The following is a 24,709-nucleotide window of genomic DNA, read 5'->3' as shown; positions in this document are numbered from 1 at the left end:
TCAGTGGAGAAGAATTACAGCCATTTTCTTTCCTTTTTTTTTTTAACTTTAAAAAAAGAGCATTACAGATAACCCCAGTTATACAGATTTTTTCTTGTGTCATTCCATTTAAGCTCTTAGGAGCACAAAGTTTTAGGTCTCTAGTCTCTTAAAGTAGTAAATTGTTTAAGCAAGAAAATAGCTGCATTGATAGGATCCTGATTAGCTTATTGGCATTTGGCTTTGTGGATGCAAATGCTGAGCGAAGATCTAGGATGCAAAGATTTAGGAAAGCGGTGTTTAAGACCAGCTCTGCCTCTTAGCATTGCGACTGTGGACTACTCAGTGCCTCTCCTTTGCAGATTCTTATCCAAGTTATGGGACTTGGTAATCTCTGAGATACCTAGAAGAGCTAATATCCTGTGATTGATTCAGAAAGGAATCATGCTTTAAAGAATGGGGAATGAATTCTGCTCCCAGTTCCTCAGGTAAACTATTACTATGGTATAATAAATTGTTGGGAAAATTATTCTAATTTTCCTTGCCATTGGATAGATACAGCCATTGAAGCATTTCAGGTGAGAATAGCTTGTCTGGACAGCACCACAAAACCACTGCTGGGCTGGATTAAGTTCCTGACATAACAAGCTGATATAAAAGGTTATCAGAAGTGAGTTAGCCACACAGAGGATTGGCAGGTGTAGCCACTATCAGCAAAGCTTTGTTTGTCAACAGTGTTCCTAAAGGAATCACCTTCTCAGCAATGCCACTGTCCCTGCAAAGTCATTCTCTCTGTAGCTTTGAGAAACTCACTTCTTGGTACAGCCAAACCCTTTTCTATTCAATGTGTCTGCCATCTTTTGAGAAGAGCTTCCACCATAACGTGTCATGTTCATTTCTGTGACTTCATAGTATTTGGCACTTTCTGGGTCTTGAAACAAACACAGTGTCAGCAAACTCATTTCTTCATCCAGGAGGAAAGGGCCAAGTTGTTGTTGCCCAGTTGTTGCTGGTGGACAGAGGCTCTGTTTCCAGGTTTTCAGGGTCCTGGTATGCCTGTGTTTACCTTGGAAACTAAGACATGCTGGGGTTTTTTGTTTTTATTTTTGCTTTTTAATCAGGGGTATAGTTGCTTTACAATGTTGTGCTAGCTCCTGTGGCACAGTGAAGTGAACCCGCCATATGTATACACATATTCCCCTCCCTTTTGGATTTTCCTCCCATCCAGGTCACCGCAGAGCACCAAGTAGAGTTCCCCTTGCTATACAGCACATCCTCACTAGTTTTCTATTTCATGCTGGCTTTATCTCAGAAATCACTCTTATCCCTGCACCTCTTGGTTCACCTGTGAGTGAAGACTAGAAACTTCTCTTTTTATCTGACCTCTTGTTTAAAGAAGAAGAGTATTTTGATGTTCTGTTGACACACTGATTACGGTGGAGTAGTGTCTGCCTCAGCAATTAGGGTTTAGTCAGCACTTAAGGCAGAAACCATGTATAGTGAAAAAATGCCTTTAGAAATCCGTTAAGTTTGACATAAAGTGCAGCGTAAGTAGATTTGTGTACAATTCTATGAAGTAAAATACGTATATGAAAAATGCATATCTTCAAACTAGAACCACACTGCACACACTGCAAGCTGATTACTCTGAGAGAGGTTCCAGGGACCGACATACCTTGTAGGCACAGTTAATTTGTGTCTCCCTGTTCACTACCCTCCTGGTTATATTTAGTGCATGGAAGGGCAGGCAGACTCACTCAGGCTACTTAAATTCTTGTTTCTCTCCTTCTCTCTTTATCTCCCTAGATGTGTACAATTAGAATATTATAAGCTAAATACCCAAATGATGAGGCTCCTCTATAGCTAGGGTTAGCTCTGTATTCATAGAGGGGAAAGATGATTTAAAAGATGTTTCAGTAATAGGCTGCTGCAGAGAATCAGTTTAAATTACTTTTTTTTTTTTTTGCGGTACTAGGGCCTCTCACTGTTGTGGCCTCTCCCGTTGTGGAGCACAGGCTCCGGATGCGCAAGCTCAGCGGCCACGGCTCACGGGCCCAGCCGCTCCGCGGCATGTGGGATCTTCCCGGACCAGGGCACGAACCCGTGTCCCCTGCATCAGCAGGTGGACTCTCAACCACTGAGCCACCAGGGAAGCCCTAAATTACTTTTTGATGCATCAAAGAGCACTTATTGAGCACCTATGTTACGGACTCAGTGTTTTGTGTGCTCCCTCGAAATGCATATATTGAAACCCTAACCCCCAGTGTGATGGTTGGAGGGCCTTTGGGATGTAGTTAGGTTTAGGGTGATGCCCTCATGATGAGATTCGTGTCCTCATAAGAAGAAGAGACAGGAGAGTCAACTCCCTCCCCACAAGCACACATGGAGGAAAGGCTATGTACGCACAAGCTGGAAGGAGGCCCTCTGTAGCCAGGAATCAGCTCTCACCAGACACTGAATCTGCTGGCACTTTGATCTTGGACTTCCCAGCCTTCAGAACTGTGAGAAATAAATGTCTGTTGTTTAAGACACCTGGCCTGTGGCATTTTGTTATGGCAGGCTGTGTTGACTAAAACAACTTACTGTCCTCTTGATCTAGATTTTTTAAACCAGGGAAAGAATGCTGTTGCCTGCATGTGAATGTAAACGTGATACATAATAGAGATGACATTACAGATCACTGAAGAAAAAAATGGACTGGTAAATAACTAACCTGGAAGTACTATGTTATCCATATAGAAAAGAAAAATTTATACCATTCAAATATAAAAAAAATCTGTTGCATTTAGGTTAAATACCTAATTATGTAAATAAAATATTAAAATTTTAAAAATAAAATGTAAGATGATTTCTTATAAACTTAAAATAAGAATGAGTTTGTTTAATGAAATATAAAATTCAAACCTTGAATAAAAGAGTTGACACATTGATCCACATAAAAATATCCTGTTCAATAAAAATCACTATAAACAGCCAAGTCACAAACTGGGAGTAGATGTTTGCAACACATGTAAACAATGTAGGATCAATATTTCATATTTATAAAGAATTTCTATAAATTAGCAGGACAGTAACTAACAGGAAAATGGACAAATGAGGATCGAAGCGGGCAATTTCTAGAAGGGACCATACTGGACTGATGGATAAAGAATGGATAAGATGTTCAACTTCACTAGAAATTGGTGAAATATATGAGAAACAAGGAGATCTAGGAAATCGGTAAAATATTTTAAATTCTTACAATACCAAATGTTGGTAAGGGTGTTTAGAAAGCGACATTTTTAGACCCTGTTGTCTTTTGCATAGCTTGATAAGCCTAATTTGCAGAACAATTGTGTAGTAGCTAGTAAGTAAAATTGTACCCATTTTTAACCTAGCAGTTCTGTTACTAGCTGTGATTTTAGAAAAACTCCCTATTATGTGAGCAGGGAAACATATACAGACTTAATTATGGAGTCATTTGCATTAAAACATTAAATACAGTACATAATGTTTATTACAAGTTCTTTCCTTTACTTGTTATCTCATGTATTTATTTATTCAGTTTACATGGTCTATACATAAAATCACTTTAAAACCTCTAAATTATCTCATGTCCATTAAATGGAAACAGTAATGCTAGGCCTGTTTAAATTACAAGAAAAAATCACTCTATACCAACAAAGTGTTTTAAAAAACCAAGGTCAAAGGAAGTAGTCTTGGGGGAGAGGCATTCCTGAGCTGGTGGCTGGATCCCAGGAGCTGCTGGGTGAAAGAAAGAAAAAGATGCTTTCAGACAGGAGTGGTTTGATTAGAGCCCAGTGACACAGCTAAAGGGAATTAATCATAATTACATGTCTCAACATAGTAAATCTCAAATGCAGTGTCAAGAGACAAAAAAAAAAGCATATGCCATGGCAAAAAGACAAAAAGACTAACAGCATTTATCGGGTGTTATTCTATGTTGAGCATATTGTAAATACAGTTTATATAAAGTTTAAAGTAACGGAAAATATTGCAAATATTGTTTAGGGAGAAATATTTTGTAAAAGAATAATATGGACAGTAATGATAATCACCAAAGTCATTAGAGGGAGTGCCTGGGAAAGGGCTGGTGGGGGAGGATGTGGGAGATTGAGCAGCAGTTCACAGAAAGCTTTAGCTATATCTCTATATCTGTGAAGACCTAGTCCATTAAAAACAAAAAGTTTTGAGACAAATTTGGCAAACTGAATCTGTGGTGTGGTGAATATATGAATATACATTACTTTTTCCCCTAAGTAAGTTTTAGTCTATTTGAAATATTCTAAATGTTTAGAAATTTTAAAATTGCCATTGCAGTTATTTTTGCAATGTGTTTAACTTAGCAGCTTTGTGAAATGTATGGCGACACAGGGTAAATTGCCCTATACTTAATATCTCCAGTGGTAACAAGGCATGATTTAGAAATTTCACCCAGAATTCACCTCTGTAAACTCTGCAGTAACGAAGTAGTTAAGTTCAGGACTTCTATATTGATCAGGATTGCTTTGAATATAATTCAAAGATTAGTGCTAGAGGAATACACACCTGTGGGAAGGCAGAGTGAACTAAGAGGACTCAGATCATCTATGGATTCACTGCATATTTACATTTTTATATGTTTACAGTGGAAAAAAGTTAAGTTGCACAATGAAAGCATTAAGAAGTATGCTTAAAACTTCCTGCTCAACAAAAAATGCTATAAAAAAATTTAGTCAACTCACACACTGATTTTAAAATCATTAAATCTGAAGACATTGCCTCCATTTTCTTGAGTTTAGTTACGACACTTCTGGCTGCTTAATATGAATTTTCAGATTTAAATTGGAGTAAAGAGAATGAATGAAGAATATGTATAAAAATTTTTAGGCACCTTTAAAATTTTTTCTATTAGTTTTCTTTGGTTACATTTAGATATCATGCCAAAAAAAAAGCAAGTACTAAGAATGGAAAACAAAGATTTTTCAGCTGAGAGGATTTATGACTTTATTATCAAATATGTAGTCAGTCATTCAAGCAACAGTTAGTTATTGAGTATCTGCTCTGTGCCAGGTACAGTTCGAAGTGCTGAGGAAGGAGCAGAGAACAAAGTAAGTGAGAAACCCCTGCCCTCATTTTATTTATGCTCGAAGGAGGAAGGGGTAGAACTTACTTTCTCATCGTCTAGTGCCCATATACAAGGAAACCTACTAAATGGTAATTGAGAATCTTTGTGGTTTTGGGAAGGAAAGGGGTGGGGGGAGTGCACTGAATGGGATTTCTTGGATAACCGTAATTACAGAAGGAAAACACGCACTGGCTTCTCCTATTATATAAATGAGAACGTTTATAGTAATTTTCTGAGAATGGCATTCTCAAATGTTTTAAGTGCAGAAGAAGAATAAATGGTCGAGTCTGCTTTTCAGCTGTGCTATGACTGCCTGTTTTACTCTTTTTCCTTCCCAACTCTACTGAGCTTATTACTTAATTGATGGGTTTTTCGTTTTCTTTTTTTTTCCCTGAAGAGTAAATCATTGTCTTTATTCAGTAAGGAGTTCAAGTGAAATGTAAAGTACTCTTTTATTCAACTAACTCTTTACTTTCTTGTTAAGACCTCCTGTGTGTGTCAGGCACGGTCCCAGGCTCTGTGTGTTCAGAAATGCACAGCTCCTCCTCCAGGGTGTCTGTGGTCTAACAGGCCAAATGCCAGTGCCAGTTGTCGTGCAGCATGGCAGGTGATCTTAAGGAGGGATAGACATAGTTCTGAGTGAGCAGTCCTGCCTGAGGTTCAGAAGCTGTGTAGCTGGAAGATTTTTTTCATTGTTGGGACTTCAAAAATGAGTGATGGTTTGCCAGATGTGAAGTGTGAGGTGGACTTCCCAGCAACTTCACAACCCCATGACTCCTGTCAGTCACTCAGTGCATTCATTGCCTCAACGTGCCATAGCTTCCGTATGTCATTCATTCGGTCATTCATTTATCCGTTGATTTATGCCATCAAATTTAGTATATGTATTATACTCCTTTTGTGGGCCATTTGCTAAGCAGTAGTGAAATGTGTAAGAAAGATGCTGCATTTACCTTCATTTTATATGTCAACACCAATGGCTAGAGTTATTGGCACGTAGGCATTCTAATCCAAAGATTTTTCAATTCAAACTATTGGGTTGGCCAGAAAGTTCCTTTGGGTTTTTTGTAACATCCACGGAAAAACCCGAAGGAACTTTTGGCCAACCCAGTGTGTGAGTTATTATAGTCAGATGGGTAACATGACTTGGTTTTGAATAGAAGTACTTAGTTATATTCTACAGTGGACAAGAGCATTTAGAGGTTATATAATGCATCTGATCATAGTATCGAACCTGATCAGAAAAACAAAGAAAACAGAATTCTTCTGGAGCTTGCTTTATATACTTGTTTCCACACAATCCAAATAATTCCCATTCACTACAATTCTGGGAGAACATAAGAGCACACAGCAATTTTAGGTAGGTTATCTTGTTGGTTCTGACAGCGTCCCTATGGATCATGAATATAGACTCCATGACTTTTCCAGAAACATAGGAATAGTATGTGGGAGAACTCTAACTTGATTGTAGTGTTCACTTCACCATGCCCATGAGAAAACTCTGAAATTCCTAGATGCCTCTCATACTTCTTTTTCTTCTGATATATCTTTTTATAGTTTTAAAGTAATGTTTTTTTCCTTACATAGCTTTCCTTTAACAAGAAGGCAAATATTTTCTTTTTTTTTTTAAGTAAAATAAGTAAAACAGTGGGGTAATGTAGCTACCAATATAAAAATGTTTACATTTCTAAAATATGGTAGATTTAGGGAACTGTGAACATAGCCATTTTTGTGTGTGTGTGTGTGTGTGTATAGAAATATAGCTTCAATAAATTAGATTTCGTCACAAATACAAAATTATATTTTTTAACATATTGATATTTCACTTCATCATATGATATAACCACGTGCTGAAAATGAAGATGAATTTGGAATTTCAAAGACACACGCAAAAGTATAATCCATCAATGGTCCTCATTCTTCTTGGTGAATCCTTCCCTTTTAGGATATTTCCTTTCACTGAAATGACTGGACATAAGGCATGTCAATGCAAAACATAAGTGAAGAATTTAGAGAAGCTAAATTTTACCAGGGGAATAGATGGGAAGTAGAGATTAAGGAAGCAGGGAGCCATTGAAAAATGTTGGGTGGAATTGAGAGGGGCTTAAAGTAGCTTAAGGGAGATGGGCTTTCAAGAGAGCTCCGAAGTCAGACGAGTGGAAACAAGAAAGTGATAGAGAGCTATAAGGAAGGGTCAGCAACTGTTTAGTAACTGTGCACCTCTGCAAGACCCCAGTGCCTGGTGTTGTGGACTCAGTGGAGTTCTCAAGATTCTTGAGGTCTGGAAAAACATGTTCTCATCAGATGAGAAGAAAAGATCTAAAAAAGATAAAGCAAGTCTGAGAGGTGGAGTAGAAATTGAAATTTAGGACTATTGTTGTCAGTGGCACACTATGAGCAACTTTTAAAAGGCTTGTTAGGGTAAAAATGCACTTTTTGGCTTTTTAAGAAAGCATACTATGAAGAAAGAAATAATTGATCATATACTCAGAGCTAAGCATAACTATTGGCTTGCTGTGCCTCCCATAACAACCAAAAATTGAGGGGAAGGGAGAGCAAAGATGCTGATCTTGTGAGCTTCAGATTGCCACAGCAGCCAGCAAACAACGATTGGACTGTAGATCAGTATTTCAAGCAAACAGTCTTGACTGTTTTACCAGCATAATCCCAGGATCTTCACTTTAAGCCAATGTTCTTTGCCCTAAGAGAGCGTCACGCAAAGCATTTGTTTCTTTGTGAGTGAAGAACAATTAATTTAGTTCAACTCACTTCGTTGAGCATGTACTATGTGAAAAAACCATTCCTAGTCCATAAATCGTAGTTCTCCATGACCATAACCACTGGAGGCTGCTGTTTCAGCATACCAACAGAGGCAGAGAATCTCTAGAAGCAAAACAATCTAGGCCAAAACAAATTAGTAAAGGATGTCTGAGGGTAAGTGGTTTTTTTAAATTGATATAAAATTTATATCCAGTGAAATGCACAGTTGAGTACTCTCTTCTACATGATTTTTTTTCTACCTTGAATTCTGTGAAACCAGTTTGCCCTGGTCTTTCTCCTACACCTTTGGCTATTCCACCCCTCTCTCATCATAGTTACCTATCGCTTCACTAAATGTTGATATTCCAATGTCTGACTTCTTCTCTTCTCAGGTTACATATTCTCTTTATACTGTGTTGCTTTCAATAGCCTCATCAGCATCACATCTACAAATCTAGACCCTATTTCCCATCTGCTCCATTCGTATATATCCAGCAAGCAATGGGACCTCTTTGCTTAGTGGTCCCATAAGAACTTTAAATTTGTCATGTGCAAGAATGAACTTATTGCCTCTCACTACAAACATGCTTTTAATTATGTTTTCATTATTAGCACTAATGAAAACATACTATTCAAAACAATTCAAGCAATCGAGCACTTTTGTGTGATAAGGGATGTGTCAAACATTATAAACCAGGTAACCCTCTTTTGGGAGAACTGATAGTTTAGCCATTTATTCACACCAAACCTGGCCATCATTCTGGAACTTTCCTCCTTCCTCATTGCACCCACCCAGAATCCCCCCAAAATTTCACCTCCCCCTCATCATCGTGGTCCTTGCTTCTTTCTCTGGAATCTCTCAAATCTGTTTCTTTGTCCTTGTCAAAAATCTTTCTACTTTCTTTCCAGACTTCCACACAGGGAGTATCGTTACAACAGATTCAGACTCTGTTCCTTAGGCATAGAGGTAACGGAGGGATGAATTCTGATTGGAGATTTACTCATCAACCATGTATTGAGTTTCTGTTAGGCATAAAATAAGTCTATTAAAGTAGCAGAACAGAATTAGTCCGAGTGGAGCAAGCGAGCTGAGTGCTTGAGTAGTCGAGTCCCGGAGACCGGTAACGCTTGCAGCATGGCTGACCAGCTGACTGAAGAGCAGATTGCAGAATTCAAAGAAGCTTTCTCACTATTTGACAAGGATGGTGATGGAACTATAACAACAAAGGAGTTGGGAACTGTAATGAGGTCTGTTGGGCAGAATCCCACAGAAGCAGTTACAGGACATGATTAATGAGTTGGATGCTGATGGTAACGGCACAATTGACTTCCCGGAATTTCTGACAATGATGGCAAGAAAAATGAAGGACACAGACAGTGAAGAAGAACTTAGAGAAGCATTCCTTGTGTTTGATGAGGATGGTAATGGCTATATTAGTGCAGCAGAGCTCCGTCATGTGATGACAAACCTTGGAGAGAAGTTAACAGATGAAGAGGTTGATGAAATGTCAGGGAAGCAGATATTGACGGTGATGGCCAAGTAAACTAAGAAGAGTTTGTACAGATGACAGCAAAGTGAACACATTGTACAGAACGTGTTAAATTTCTTGTACAAAATCGTTTATTTGACTTTTCTTTGTTTGTAACTTATCTGTAAAAGGTTTCCCCCTATTGTCAAAAAATATGCGTGTATAGTAATTAGGACTTCATTCCTCCATGTTTTCTTCCCTTATCTTACTGTCATTGTCCTGAAACCTTATTTTAGAAAAATTGATCAAGTAACATGCTGCATGTGGCTTACTCTGGATATATCTAATAAGCCCTTCTGCACATCTAAACTTAGATGGAGTTGGTCAAATGAGGGAACATCTGGGTTATGCCTTTTTTTTTAAGTAGTTTTCTTTAGGAGCTGTCAGCATGTTGTTGTTGAAGTGTGGAGTTGTAACTCTGCATGGACTGTGGACAGTCAACAATATGTACTTAAAAGTTGCACTATTGCAAAACGGGTGTTTTATCCAGGTACTCGTACACTATTTTTTTGTACTGCTGGTCCTGTACCGGAAACATTTTCTTTTATTGTTACTTGCTTTTTAAACTTTGTTTTAGCCACTTAAAGAAAATCTGCTTTTGGCACAATTTGCCTCAAATCCATTCCAAGTTGTATATTGCTTTATTATCTTCACGGTGCTATGTCCCTCTCTAAATCATCTAGTTTATTATCTGGTTTCCTACTTTATAGTCTTTCTCCACTCTCGTATGTAAGCTTGCTAAGGACAGGGGTGTGTTCTAACTTGTTCATTACTCCATCCTTATTGTGTAGATACAGTGGTAAACACACAGTAGGTGCTCAGGAAATATTTGTTGCATGTTAACAAGTAATCTTCCCTCCAGCCTTAAATGAGAGTTTTTGACTGGCGCAGTGATTCATATTCACCTCTGCGGATTTGTATAATACCATTATGAAATGTTGCTGGGTGTATTATCTGCCTCATAGGGATATAAGGATGTTATAAGGATTAAATGAGATAATGTATATGAAAGTTACTTTGTTAGAGAAACAAAAACTTATAATAGTATTTATGATCACTCTCCTGATTTCACAGATGAGCAGATGAGAAACCTGGAGCCCCAGTGGGTACATAATCACCCAAGGGCATAGATATCAGCTCTTACATCTTCTGCCAACCATCACAAAGATGCTTTTACATATTTTTTTCCCCTTTATGCTGAATGTCCCTCACTGAAAGGTCATAAGGATGACAAAGATGTTTCTGAAAATTAGAAAGGGAGGAGTAAAGCCACTTTTTGTTGAGAAAGAGCGTGCAGATCAGTAAAAACAGCCACAGGGAACATAGGAATGAAAAATTCAGGGTAGAATTTGGCCTACTGGCCCAGATGGGAATAAACTAGTTGCGATGTTTAATGTGAAGCTATAGAAAAGTTAATAGGTTTGTGAACAAATATTCCAAACTCTCAGCTCAGAGTATGATTTCCCAATTCAAGAAACTTTTCTACCCTGAGGGTAACAAGTTTTACTCAGCTTTTGTGCAAAGAAACTGCCACTATTTCATATTTTCTTTTCTTTTTCTGTTTCCTTAATAAAAGTATTCAGTATTACTTGGTGGAGTTCTGCCCTATTGTTTGATATCATGACACTTTCTTCCAGGCAGTGCGGTGTCCTGTCATTGGGAGCCATTGGTGCTAACCAGAATGGTGTACAGTACCAGGGAGTATGCTAGTATATTGAGTTATATCCCATATTCTTATGTAATTCACAAACCAGCCCTTGAAAAGAACTCAATTTCGGACCTGTGTGATGTCATTTGTGGTATACTTAAGCCACACTTTATTTTTAATTTGATATATGCTCATTAAAAAACATTATCTTACTTGCTTTAGGGTCACACAACTAGTAAGTGAAGGAACCAGTCTTCCAAACTCCATTATTTGCATTTTTAAAAATTGTTTAGCATTTATATGAAGGCAAAAATTAACCTTCCAGCTCTGTTATCAATTTCTGTATCCCAGTGGATATACCAATGTCCTCTGAAGTTGCATAGCTCTGATTTGTCATGAGGTGGCAATGTGACAACACCTTGAATTGGATCTATGATGAATTCCCCCACCTTGGTGAATTTCTGAGGGAGCTGTCCAGAGCTGAGTTTGCTATGGAATGGCCACTGAGTGAGGAGGCATGAGAACAGACTTCTAGGGCTTGAATATTTGATTTTATGCACATCCAGTCTTAGCTTCTAGCTGAAGAATCCTAATGTGGAACCCTAGGAGAATTTGCTTTCTGGATTTCAAATACAAAAGTTCAAAGCGGTCAGCTTCTATTTAAAAAGCCCACATGCAAAAGTAAGTGAAGTACCTTGAAATTGCCAGTGAAGAGGTCATCCTGAAATCTACAGAGTAAAAAAATGAGTTTTAGAGGAGGAAAATATGTTTTCAAATAAGGGAATGTATATTATAGCTTTTCAAATTCCATTCATTCAGAGAAAGTGAATAAACAGGGATAAAAGACCTTGAACAAGACTCTTTTTCATGTCTATTTAAATAAGAACTTTATTCAATTTGTGGTACTATTAAATAGGAATACAATATTAAATAGCTTAAAACTTATAGTGGTATTTCTTATATCCAAATATGTGAAAAGAATTTTATATAATTTATTATGGCTCATTCTGAGGTGGCTCTGAAATTATGAATTGTGAACACTGTCTAATACTTTTCCCTAAAATATTAATAAATTTATACTTATGTATTCTTAAAACTTCAAATATTATATTAAAATAATGTTCATATTATCATTTAAAGATCTAGAATGTAATTTCCCAGTCTTGATTTTAATTCGATTATATGAAAGCTGAAAATATAAGATTGTAACACTTTTTCTTAGATTGTGGTTATTTTTTAAAAAGTCATTCACCTGTTGAATCATTCAGTAGATATATAGTGGCACATTCCAAGCTGTGGTCACGTGGTTCCAGCCTCCATTAGACTTATAGTCTAGTGCAGGAAAGGTTAAGTAAACTGAAGCTTAAAATGCACGATAATAAGTGCTATGATGGGGTTGGTACAGCGTATTATAATCACACACTGCAGGACCCTCTTATTTGAATTTGGTGGGGGGGCTGGTCAGAGAGAGTTCCCAGGGAAAGTGATATGGAAGGTGATACCTGAAGTATTAGTAGAATTCAGCCAAGCAAAGAGATGGAGAAGAATCTTTCAGTCACAGTGAGCATAATATGTGAAAGTATGGAGACAAAAGAGGATGTGGTGTTCTTCGAAGAGAAGTTAAATTTAACTAAAAGTTAGAATTCTTAAAAGATAAAACAGGGACTGGGGATAATAAATAAGACTGAGGCAGTAAGCTGAGGTTGTACCATGGAAGCATGAACATCCTTCTAAGAGCATTGGGATTCTGTAGTAAGGTTTTAAATAAGGAAGCTGCCTGGTCAGGTTCACATTTTAGAAAAGTCATTTCAGTGTAAAGAAAAGATCACGGTTAGGTGAGAGCCTAAGTCTAGAGGCTGAGGGACTCTTTTGGAATCTGCTACAGTGGTTCCAGATGATACATGATGCTGGCCTCAACTAGAATAGCACTAAGTGTTGATGGAGAGAAGTAGCTGGAATCATCATTTTTTAGAAGATTAAATTGAGAGAGCTTCACAGCTGTTTGGAAGTAGAGGAGGGTGAGAATATGAGGTCAGGGAAGCTAATTAGATTCCTGGAATCTGCAGCAGTGGTGGCTGGTTCCACTTCCAAAGATAGAAAACACAGAAGTTTGCAAGTGAAGGTAGTGAGATCATTTGGGGGCATAGAAAGTTTTATGTTTCTGTAGGACTCTAAATGAAATGGCTAGCAGAAATTTGGGCCTGTGGATTTTGAAGCTCAGGAATGAGATGTGACCTAGAGATATAAAGTTTAGAACTTTTATCAGGTGGATGGTAATTGAGCATTTAGGAATGGATGATATTACCCAAGGAAGATGTTGAAGAGATTCTCAAACTTTGGGGTCAGATGAATTACCCAGGAGGTGTGATAAAATTCAGAATCCTGGGCACCAACTCCAGAGTCTTACTGAGTAGTTATAGGATGTAGCTCACAAATCTACACGCTTGACAAATAGAGTTCCATGATTTTGATGCAGATGATCCTCTGACCCCACTTTCAAGTAAAAGGAAAAGTGGATCTTGCATAGGAGCCTAAGTAGTATCAGCACATAAAAGATGGACAGAGGAGGAGGAACCCGGAAAGAAGGCTGGTGAAGAAGTAACCATAGGTGTGGAAGGAAAATTAAAAGTATAAAATATCACTGATTACATGGAAAGAGAATCAGTATAAGAGAAGGAATCATCGACAGGGCCAGAAGTGTTGAGACAGGAAGTAAAGATAAAGGCTGGAATACACCTACTACATGTAACAAAAAGGAGGTCATAACAAAGTTGGCAAGAATAGTTTCAGTAGAATAATGTGGGCTGAAGCCAGATTGCAGTGGGTTGAGGGTTGAATATGATATGAGGATGAAGAGACATGAAGCAGAGACAAAATCTTTTACAAGTAGTTAGAAGGGATGGAGGAGGTTGCTACAGCAGGATATGGGTAGGGGTGAATGTTTTAGGAAGGAAACAGCGTGAGTCAAAGTCTTATCTCACCCTTGGCCTGGTCTTATCTCTAATTTTTTTGGAGCTTTTCGTCTTATCAACTTATGAATGGATATATTATACAATTCAGCAATAAAAAGAATGGGTTGTGTGTTAAGTTTATGTCGAAATTTCTAAGAAACTACCAAATACTTTTCCACAGAGCTGTTCTGTTTTACATTTGGATATTGGGGAGCAAATTAAGGTGCTGCTTTGTGTTTTGTGCATTACGGTTATGCCAAAAAATACTGAAATATGCCTGAATATTAGCCTGACCCCTAGTGGTGGTCCACATCCATGGGGCTAAACGTGGAACTGAGTTTTTTCTACGCTTTCCATCACATGAGCTGCCACTCCACCTCCATCGTTTCTTGCAAACACATAACAGTAGAGAGATGGTGTAAATATGCCCAAACAAATTTAGATGGTGTACTGCGGGGTCCAGTGGGGCAGAAGGAGGGAAGTCCTTACACCCTGCTACCTGCTTGAGATCAATACCTGCTGTCATAGCTTCAGCATCACCACCATCCGGGGGACTTTGAGAAAAATACTGAACTTCATTTAAGCTCAATTTCCTCATATTTACAACGACGATTATAGTAATACCTACCTTAGAGTGATTAAGTGAGGTTAAATGAGATTGTGTATGTAAAGCGCCTAACACAGTTCAGCCCAGAGTTGACATTCACGAAAGAGCAGGTGTTCATATTTCATAATGATAAAAACAATCAATAATGTAGTCAAATCCTACAATGAAATTTTATTCATGATATTTTTTTTTCTGGTTCTCATTTGCTTGCATTCCATGTTAATGTTCTCTATTTCAATTGGAACCTCTTTAAATTTAGGACTGGGTTTTATTTGATAAAGATAAAAGCCACAACCATACCAACAATAACATCCTCTATTATTTTAGAGTAACTATATATCAAGACATTGCTAAAATATTTCTTATGTAAAATTTAATGCTGAAACAGTTTTATGAGGTAGGCAAAGATCTCAGATGGTCTATGTTAAAGATTTTCATCTGTACCTTTTTCACCCAGACCCCACATCTTGACTCCTTGATGTGCTGGCCCTGCCAGTGGCAATGATAATATCAGTTACAGGTGGTTGATACAAGAAATACAAAGATTATGTACAAAGTATTGATATTGATACTGATATTGATAAAGCTAGCTTTCTTCTCTTTGAGCTTTTCCATTCTAGAAAGCTAGCTCTCACCGAGAAAAAAAGCTACCTCTTATTTAACCCTTGAGAAACAAAAACAGAATGAACAAAAATCTATTTGCTTCTTTTATTACCCCAACGATACTAGGGCTGACTGTTGTTATTTTTAATTATTATGTTTCCAGGTATTTTTCCCCCGCACTCAACCGACTGATTAATAACCACATAATTTCTCTTTAACAATGACTTCTTCAGCTTATGTCAGAACAAATAATGAACATCCAGAACTATAAAGGACAAACCAGAACATTAATCCTTATGTCCCTTATTCATTGGCCAACAAACTTACTAGGCCTCTTACTGAACTCATTTGCGCCCCTACGCAACTTTCAATAACCTTAGGCACAGTGGTCCCTTTATGAGAAGGCACTGTGATCACTGGCTTCTGCCATAAAGCAAAAGCATCTGTAGGCCGCTTTCTATCACCCGGGGCACCAATCCCTCTTATCCCTATGCTAGTAATTATTGAAACTATTAGCTTATTTATCCAACGAACAGCCCTAGCCCTATGACTAACAGACAGTATCACAGCCAGTCACCTGTTAATTCACCTAATCAGAGGAGCATCCCTTTCCCTATTAAGCATGAATCCTCCCACAGCCCTCATTATATTTATTAGTCTTGTTCTCACTTTTCTCGAATATGCAGTAGCCCTTATTCAAGCTTACGTGCTCACCCTGTGAGTGAGCCTCTACCTACACAATGACACCTAATGACTCACCAAACCCATGCGTATCATATAGTAAATCCTCGTCCCTGACCTCTTACAGGAGCCCTCTTAGCCCTTCTCTTAGCATCCCATCTAGTCATATGATTCCATTTTAACTCAACTTTTTTATTATCCTCGGGCTGATTAACTAGTATGTTAACAATATGTCAATGATGATGAGACATCACCAGGGAAAGCACTTTTCAAGGCCATCACACACCAGTTTCATTCAAAAAGGATGTTGATATGGCATAATTCTGTTTATTATTTCAGAGGTTCTCTTTTTTATAGGCTTCTTCTGAGGTTTTCATCACTCAAGTCTTGCCCTTACACTTGAACTAGGTGGTTGCTAACCACCAACAGGCATTCACCCCCTAAATCCATTAGAAGGACCACTTTTCAACACCTGTCTTACTGGCCTCTGGAGTACCTATTACCCAAGCTCATGACAGCTTGATAGAAGGAAATTGTAAGCATATTCCTCAAGCTCTTTTGATTACAATCTCCCTAGTTTACTTTACACTACTGCAAGCCTCAGAATATTATGAAACAGCTTTTACAATCTCAGATGGAGTACACAGGTCAACAGTCTTCATAACCAAAGGTTTCCATGGCCTACACATGATCATTGGCTCTACTTTTCCTCATTGTCTGCTGCCTGTGCCAACTACAGTTTCAAATCATTTCAGATTTGAAGCCACTGCCTGATACACTTTGTAGACATAGTATGGCTGTTTCTATACATCCCCATTTATTGATGAGGGTCTATTCTGTTTTTTCTTTTATTGGGGTAGAGTTGTTTTACAATGTTGTGTTAGTTTCTACTGTACAGTGAAATGGAGTTGAGGGTGTGTTCTTTTAGTATCAATTAGTTGTCTTCCAGTCAATTAGTACAATCTGAAAAGAATAATAAACCTTATAGCATTAACCACAAACATAGTACTAGCTTCACTACTTGTACTTAGCGAATTCTGACTTCCCCGACTAAAGACAGATACAGAAGAATCAAGTCCTTACAAATGCGGATTTGACCCCATAGGATTTTCCATAAAGATTTTCCTGGTAGCCGTTACATTTCTCCCCTTGATCGAGAGAAATTGCCCCCCTTCGGCCCCTGCCCTGAGCAGTCCAAACTAGCAACCTAAAAACAATACTCATCATAGCACTAATCCTGATCTCACTACTAGCAGTAAGTATAGCCTGTGAGTGAACTCAAAAGGGATCAGAATGACACAAATATGATAATTAGTTTAAATGAAAACAAATGATTTTGTCTCGTTAAACTATGATTAAACTCATAATTACTGAGTATCTTTTGTCTACATAAATATTATTCCAGCATTCACAGTTTCCCTTATAGGGCTATTAATTTATTGATCTCACTTAATATCTTCTCTGCTATGTCAGGAAGAAATAATATTATCATTATTCATTATAGCAACCCTAATAATTCTAAATGTCCATTTCACTCTAGCTAGCATAATACTCGTCATCTGACTAATATTCATAACCTGAAAAGCTGCGCTAGGTTATCCCTGCTAGGAATATTATCAAACACCTATGGCACTGATTGCATCGAAATACAAACCTTCTCCAGTGTTAAAATTACTGTTCTAACTATTATATTCATGCCACTAACACGTTTATCGAAAAGCAATATAATTTGAATTCACACCACAACCTACAGCATACTAATTAGTTTTGTTAGTCTTTACCTTTCTAACAGCAGCCTTAACTTTAATCTTCTCTGACCCTCTGTCAGCACCTTTACCAACTCGAACGGCATGACTCTTACCACTAACACTCAGAGCTAGGCAATTCCAGCTACCTAAAGAATCACTGGCTTGGGAAAAAAGCAAACAAACTGTCTATTACTATATTAATCATAGTACATATATTCTTAATCTTAACATTCAAGGCCATGGAAATGATTCCATTCTACAGCTGATTTGAAGCAACACAAGTCCCAACATTAGTTATTATTACTTGACGAGGAAACCAAACAGAACGGCTTAATGCAGGACTCTACTTTTTATTTTACTCACTAGTGGCATCCCTTCCACTTCTAGTTGCACTAATGTCTATCCAAAATACTACAGGCTCGCTAAACTTTTTAACAATGCAGTACTGAGCCCAAACAATATCTAACTTTTGATCCCATATTTTCACACGATTAGTGTGTAAAGTGGCTTTTATAGTAAAAATACCCCTTTATGGGTTACACCTATGATGTCAAAAATGCACGTAGAAGCCCTTATCGCCTGATCTATGATTCTTGCAGCCCTACAACGCAAACATGGTGGCTACGAATCACAATAATCCTGAAACCCATAGCAAAGTATGTAGGGTACCCATTCCTTATATTGTCCTTCTAAGGAGTAATTATAATGAGCTCAATCTGCTTGCACCAAACAGACTTAAAATAGCTCATCACATGCGCCTCCGTTAAGCACGTGTCACTTGTCATAGTAGCTCTTCTTACCCAAACACCTTCAAGTTCCTTAGGAACTAGGGCCCTAATAATCACCCACAGCCTCACATCGTCTATATTATTTTGCCTGGCAAATTCAAATTATCAGCGTGTTCATAGCTGAAACATAATTTTAGTCCGTGGTCTACAAACATTTCTTCCACTAATGGCAACATGATGACTACTAGTAAATCTTACAGACCTAGCCCTGCCCCCGACAATCAACTTAATCAGAGAACTATTTGTAGTAATATCTTTCTTCTAGTCCAATATCACTATTATCCTCACAGGGGCTAAGACAGTATTACCGCCCTATACACTCTCTCTGTATTAATCATAACACAACGAGGTAAATATATGTATCATACCAACAATATCAAACCACCATTTACATGAGAAAACACCCTCATAACTCTTGACCTATTACCCCTTCTGCTCCTATAACTCAACCCAAAATTATTTTGGGACCTAGGTACTGTAATAGAGTTTAACAAAAACATTAGGCTGTGAAGTAAAAGAAGCTTAAATCTCCTTTTTACTGAAAAGCTTAGCCTTTTCTCGGGTGAGCCTCCTCACTCTGGAAAGCTAGCTCTTACCCAAAGCCAGCTACCGCTTATTTACCCCTGAGAAACAGAAACAGAATGAGCGAAAATCTGTTTGCCTCTTTCATTTCCGCAAAGATAATAGGGCGCCTGTTGTTATTTTATTTTATTTTTTAAAATTAATTAATTTAGCTATTTATCTTTGGCTGCGTTGGGTCTGAGTTGCTGCACGCAGGCTTTCTCTAGTTGTGGCGAGCCAGGGTTACTCTTCGTTGCGGTGCGTGGGCTTCTCATTGCGGTGGCTTCTCTTGTTGTGGAGCACGGGCTTCAGGCTTGTGGGCTTCAGTAGTTGTGGCTCGCGGGCTCTAGAGCGCAGGCTCAGTAGTTGTGGTGTACGGGCTTAGTTGCTCTGCGACATGTGGGATCTTCCCGGACCAGGGCTCGAACCCCTGTCCCCTGCATTGGCAGGTGGATTCTTAACCACTGCACCACCAGGGAAGTCTTGTTATTGTTTTAATTATTCTGTTTCTGAGCATTTTATTCACATCCAACCAACTCAGCTACCTCCTCAATGAGGAGAGATGTGGGCATCTGTGACCTCCTCAGACTCAGTATCTCACGAGCGTTTGTTACTCTGGAGAAGAGAAGACACAACACCAGGAATGGCCAGTACCTGATGATTATTCCAATCAGCCATTTGGCAATTTAAGATAGTTGCATTCTTTTTCCCACCCCACCCTAAGCACATTTATTTCCTTTTTTTTCACTGTAATAGCTGAGTTTCACCCTAAAATAGTCAAAGGATTCTATTCACATTTTGTCCTTGTAGATTAATGATAGTGTTAAGACACACAGTTCCTTCATGGAAAATAAGAAAGCGTCTTCTTGGCCACATGTGATTAGCACCATCCAGACTTCTGCCTCACATGCCTGGTGAGGCGTGCATTCTCTTCAGTATCCAGTTGTTTTTCAAGAGAGATGTGTAAATTAAAGTAGTGACAACGATGTTAACATATGTGTTAGGCAACAAAATAGATGGCGCTGATGCAGATGGTGTTACAAGTTGTATTTTCAACTTGGGTCTGCATTTGGAAAATATTTCTACTATTTCCTTCCTTCAATGTCATCAATTTTAATGGCTTCTATTCCATCTAATTTTTAAGCTGTAAATATATTCTAGTAGTTGAAAAGGAAATCAAAACGATCCTTTGTAACAGAGGCTGAACCTAGTTTGTTTTCTCAGCAAAATTAGTCTTCAGTTTATATGTATCTAAATGCTGGATTATGAGTTCCCAAATCCATAATTTATCCTAGAATTCTTCAGTTAATAAAAACCGATGTGAGAATAAGTTTGTCTCATATGATTATTAAAAAACCTCTGAGCAAGCATTTAAATATTAGGAGATTTCATATAAAAAATCTTCCTTTGGGCTTCTCTGACAAATCAATGGTTTCGAAATGCTTTCAGAGACCTGAGTAGGACCTGGACAAGTCATACGCACTAACACTCTCCTATCAGCCTGAGAGCCCCTGGACAGTTTTGACTTTTGCTTAATATCAGTGGATATTTAGTCTACTGAAATATTTTAATCCATCTTTCCCTGTAGAAATTTGAACCTAAATTTAAAGGGGCTTTTCTAATGCAGTTCAAGCCAACAGGTATAATTCATTTTAAAGGTAATTTTTAGGACTAGCTTCAAAGTGTCTAGGCAAACATTTATTTAATTTCCTATGTTTCTGTAGAAATGATAATACCTAACAAATATTACTTACTCTTTGTCACATGCTGTGGTTTACATATCTCATATTTTAATTCTTACAACAAGCCGTAAGGTAGGTGCTAAATGCTATTATTAGTTTAACAAGGACAACCTGAACCTTCAAGAGGTATGTACGTTGCCCAAGGTCGCAAAGCTTGCAAGAGGTTGAGCTGGGAAAATCTTTTCTCTAAAATTCATGTTCTTAACCACTCACTGTCTTACTCTGACATATATGTTCTGAACTAGTTTTAAATGTATCTTTAAAAATAATTTAAATATGGATACTTTAAAACACATAAATATATAAATCGGGATATTTATATAAAGAAACATTTATCCTCGTTCTGAAGTAAAGGCTCCAGATACTCTCTGCTCCCTATGCCCCCTTTTAGGTCACAAAGGGACCTCTTTTTATGCATTGTCCACCAAAGGGGTCAGGGTTTGAATTCTCCCCTAGTCTTTTCCTTTTTTCCCTGTTGTAAATGAATTACGTATATGCCCTGAAGTAATTAGCAAAGACGCTGTTGTTCAGGTGAATTTTAAAATAATTAATCTGACCTAATACCTGTCAAGAATAATTAGGAGAAAATATGTCCTCCCTGAGCAGCTCTTTCAAGCTAAGATGCTAAAGCACGATGTCTCCTGTGTGTGCACTGCATGTGCACTGCGTGTGCACTGTGCTAAAAGTGAGAGGGCTAAAAGTGAGAGTAAATCTTAATGGTTTTAGAGGAAATGCTAAAATGATACCTCTTCAATTGCCACCTGGGCATCAGCTCTTCAGTTTCTATATCTGAATAAAAACAAGAAGCTGAACTAACGACAGGGATTCTGACATGAGTGATATCAGTGACTCCTTAAGACATTGTGGTTTGCAATTAAAACTTAAAAACTAATCCCTCCTCTTCCAAAAGGCTTTTGAATGAAGTCACATGCCCCATTTCACAGCCTGTTAATTTTCTTATCATAAGAGCTATTCAACTGTCTTCTAACCCTCTCTCCCATCCCCTACCTGTCCTTTTTTAAATGTTTAGCATCCTTAGTAATCTAATTAACTGGTGAAATTTCTCATGTAATAACCAAGTCCTAAGCAGTATGTTTCGAGAAAGATATTTTAGGAAAAATCAATAAGCAAGCTTTACCCACAGATGCAGTTTGTCAAGAAGGGGAGATAATCTCTGGCTGCAATGACGGCAGGTTTGAATATGATGACATTTGCTGTCCATGATTGTCTGGAGCCCTAAGCACTGCTCTGTCATTGTATAGCAACCTCTCTGCATGCCCTCTAACCTTGCCTTCTAATATATTAAGGGGCTTGTGGAAGAGGAGAACACTGGAGAACTTATATCTCACATCGCCACGCAGTTCAGAGTTAATAATTTCCTTATTAAACCTATGAACCCTTCACGTTTTGTAGTCCTGCCTGCCCAACCCCCTTCTAAGTTAGTTTCTAGGCAAACCAATAAACATGGAATTACATTAAGCTCCTTATTTCAAGGCTGCCGTTCAGGATTTTGCTGCATATTTGTTGGCTCATTTATGGAGACTGCAGCATAATATTCATTAATTCTGTTTAATCTCCAGTACTTCAGTGATTTGATTCTCAACCACATTACCTATGCCAGTTTGTCCATGTTTAAACCACCCCAGTGCTGTGATGCTGTTCTATATGTTGATTACCCAAAGGTTCTGTGAGCTCTAGTCTGGAATCAAAGAGGCAGATTATCCACCATTTCCAGTTCTTGGTGATCACTCAGCACTTGAAGGTAACCTATTAGAAAATTTAAAATTTCAGCATCTGTCTTGAATGGCCAACATATCTGTAGCTGACTTTTAATAAGAAAGAATGTGCAGTTTAGGAATAGTCTGAAAAGGTAATAAGCATTTGCAAAAAGAAGGACATTGTTTGCTTTGACAAATTAAGGTTTTGATGTGAAAAAGAGGTTCTTGGAAATATCCCTTTATTGATATGAATCAAGGAACTGAGGTTTTAATTTCAAACTTACCCAGCACTATGTGAGAATGAATATTAATCTTCCAGCAGAACTGTTCTCTGTTTTGAATGTTGAATGTTTTGAGACATTCTCTAAAACACTCTTGCAAGTACTCTCTCGCTCTCTCTTTCTCTTTCTCTTTGTGTGTGTGTATGTGTGTGTGTGTACATCTACGTCTTCACAACCAAACAAAAACATAAATTAAATGTTTACTCTCTAGTTTCATAACATAAAGTAATCACTGATATTGGTCACACTGAAGGGTGGCTTGGAAAGGAGAGAAGTGAAATCCTTTCAAATGCCGATTCAATATCTTTCCTTCACCTGCTTTCTGGTGGGGAAGGGTGTATAAGGCTGGGTGAAAAAAGTCAATTGAGTAGTTTTTGCAGGCTCAACCAAACTGTAATAGTTAATAATAGTTTTACTGGCAGGGTCTGGAACGGTGGTGCTCCTGTGTGTCGCTGGTGATGGAGGCTCTGCCAGGATTTCTCATTGTGCCCCCATCACTAGTGACACAGGAGCACCACTGTTTCAGACCCTGCCAGTAAAGCTACTATCCGTCACTGAGAATTTGCGTGCATCTGTTCTTTTTTTTTTTTTTTTTTTGCGTGCATCTGTTCTAACAGCTAGTATTACTTTTCACTTCTAAAAGTACCGTGAGCCCTGTGATAGGATAACTTGAATCAGTGGAACCACAGAACACTCTTCACTGCCCGCTGTGTGCCACATAGTACTGCAGATTCCAAGGATTCTACAGTCATTAAAACAAGAAAGGGCCCTACCTCCATTCAGTTGTTAAAGTAGCAGGGAAAACAGACATAAACTATTGCAATGAGTCTATTAGTTATGCACATGTAAAGAAAGGCAAAATAGAAATTCAATGGCTATGGAACACACAGTAAGATCTAAATTACTCTAGCAATGATGAATATATTTTTTATTTATTAATGCTTATTTCCAAATGTTAGTTTGTACAAACATAAATCTGGATTTCATGTTACACCGAGGGAACTGTGTACAGAGTAGGCTAGTAGACTCAGTAGGTTAAACTGTTTCTTTCTTTTATATATATATAAATATATATATATATGTATATTTATGTATTTATGTATGTATGTGTGGCTGCGTTGGGTCTTCCTTGCTACGCGCAGGCTTTCTCTAGTTGCAGCGAGCAGGGGCTACTCTTCATTGCGGTGTGCGTGCTTCTCATTGCGGTGGCTTCTCTTGTTGTGCAGCACGGGCTCTAGGTGCACGGGCTTCAGTAGTTGTGGCTCACGGGCTCTAGGGCGCAGGCTCGGTAGTTGTGGTGCATGGGCTTAGTTGCTCCGCGGCATGTGGGATCTTCCTGGACCAGGGATGGAACCCATGTCCCCTGCATTAGCAGGCAGATTCTTAACTGCTATGCCACCAGGGAAGTCCCTAAACTGTTTCTTAAAATAGGTGTGTTTTTTTTTTTTTCCTTTGAGCTATCAGGGTATTTAGAAAACATTTCACCTAATCCTTCTCCAGGTAAGGAGAAATGTCTTATCCAAACTAATAATACCATCTTTTTAAATGAATGGAATATTTAGTGTATACTAGGAACTATGTTATTCTCTACTTTTAACCAATTTTTATTGTGAAATTTAGTATCCTTAAGGATGAGTCTATAATAAAAGATATGTAGGTCACTGATTTATCAAAAAATAAAAGAAAAAAGAAAAAAGAAAAAAGACACGTATGTAATGCCACTCAGGTCAAGAAATGGATAATTGCTTGCTTCCCAGATTTGCTGAGCAGCCCAGCCTACTTCTGACTCCGTTCCTTCCCCCCTCCCTACTGCCCTTCTTCTGAGGGTCATGATTATAATTTAGCTTTTCTTTATAGTTTTACACATTCACATGCATTCAAAAATGATGTTTCTTAGGGCTTCCCTGGTGGCGCAGTGGTTGGGGGTCCGTCTGCTGATGCGGGGGGCGCAGGTTCGTGCCCCGGTCCGGCGGGATCCCGCGTGCCGCAGAGCGGCTGGGCCCGTG

The 24,709-nt window shown here is 38.3% G+C and overlaps 1 long non-coding RNA gene and 1 pseudogene across 3 annotated transcripts in view; both read left to right on the top strand.

The window, feature by feature from the left end:
* The window catches only part of LOC149749910 (uncharacterized), an 81,494-nt gene that overhangs the window by 35,817 nt on the left and 20,968 nt on the right, over positions 1 to 24,709 (top strand). The window lies entirely within an intron of this gene.
* Positions 474 to 16,768, top strand: LOC149749911 (calmodulin pseudogene; annotated as a pseudogene).

This window comes from Delphinapterus leucas, chromosome 3, assembly GCF_059928025.1.
Source record: "Delphinapterus leucas isolate spDelLeu-1000000601 "Yukka" chromosome 3, BTC_Dleu_Yukka2, whole genome shotgun sequence".
Classification (NCBI taxonomy): Eukaryota; Metazoa; Chordata; class Mammalia; order Artiodactyla; family Monodontidae; genus Delphinapterus; species Delphinapterus leucas.
Note: the sequence above shows the minus strand (reverse complement) of the source record. Positions and strands in the feature narration are given on the sequence as shown.